This window comes from Vollenhovia emeryi, unplaced genomic scaffold, assembly GCF_000949405.1.
Source record: "Vollenhovia emeryi isolate VEMERY1.0 unplaced genomic scaffold, V.emery_V1.0 DF939631.1, whole genome shotgun sequence".
Classification (NCBI taxonomy): Eukaryota; Metazoa; Arthropoda; class Insecta; order Hymenoptera; family Formicidae; genus Vollenhovia; species Vollenhovia emeryi.
In genome coordinates this window covers 10,223-11,609 of record NW_011966735.1, presented here as the reverse complement: position 1 = coordinate 11,609, position 1,387 = coordinate 10,223, and positions in this window count along the sequence as shown.

The window sequence follows — 1,387 nt, the reverse complement described above, 5'->3', positions numbered from 1 at the left end:
GTTAGCTCCTCCCTCATCCGCTCCTCCGCCACGCTCGCCCCCCCACTCAGCCTTGTATTCAAGGCGTCCACCGCGAACCTAGTATATAGGGCCCCCTCCCTTATAAGGCCTGCAAGGGTTCAGGTTCTTGCTGACCTTAGTCGCCTCGTCGATCCTGCTGGCGTATTCCGTCACCTTCACCACCAGGTCGCGGGTGGGGAGCTGGGGGATTTGTTTCTCCAGCTCCCTCACCTTCTTTCTCCTCTCCGCGCCCTCGTACATCTGGGGCTCGTAGTCCCCCTTGAGGACCCTCTCCACGTCACACAGCTCCCTCCTCGCCTTTTGGAGGGCTTGGTTGGCCTCTTCGAGCGAAGCTATCCTGACGCCCTTTCCGGTCTTTATGAGCCTGCCCCTGGCGTCCTTTTTGGCGGGGAGGGGGTCTTCCTCCTCCTCGCTGGAGCCGCCTTGGGGGCGCCCCTGCTTCGCGCCTTTCCCCCTTCGGCTGCTCCTGCTCCTCTTGGAGGTCCCCGAGTTGGACACGTGGGACCTGACGCTAACGTCAGACCCAGTGTCCCCCTCGGGGTCCCCCTCGCGAGAAGACTCATCGGAGTCCTCAATGACGTCACTACTCGCCATGCTCGACGTCATGCCCCCCCCCCTCGTTGGTCTTCGGGGGGGGGGGTGAGCGCTCAGTCCTCTGGACTTTGCTGACCAGGCCCGTAAGATCCTGGCCCTGGGGATCGGACCTTGTCCGTCGCGGATCCCCTATCCGTCTCTCCTTGACCTTGGAGCTTTTGGGGCCGGGTCTTGGGCCCCGCAGCTTGCCCACATCAAGGTGAGCGCTCTCCACGCTCACTACCTTGGGGCCGGGCGGCTCTCCCGAGGGTCCAGGCTGCTGTTGGCCTGTCCCGCCGCCCTGCGCTCCCTGAGCGACCACCGCCGGTGTTCGCGGTTGCGCTCCCACCTCCTCCTCCTCCTCACCTCCCTCGGCATAAAAAAGGGGTTTTTTAGATCATCCATTTCTGTATGATCCCCACTCCGCGCGGGGCTCCGCCGACCGGGGTATACCCCACCGGGCCACGACCGACCGCGAGACATGACCACGGACGCCGGCGCAGCCTGGGCCCCCGAGTTGCCTCGGGGGAGTCGGCATATGCCACAGGACGGGGGGATGCCGCACCCCGCCACTGGGCTCCAGCCCCCTACTCGCCCCCACGCTCAGTGCGTGGGGGTTTTCAGGGGTTCCGCGCCTCCGACCTCGCGGACACCTCGCGCGTGCTTGCCAAGCGGGGGGGGCCCACGGACGGACGGAAGTGTCAGGGGAAGCCCTCCCCCCCTTCACCCCGACCCGCCGTGGCGACCAGCGTGAGCGCTTCTACCGCCGGGGGCTAGTCCGCGCTAGGAGATA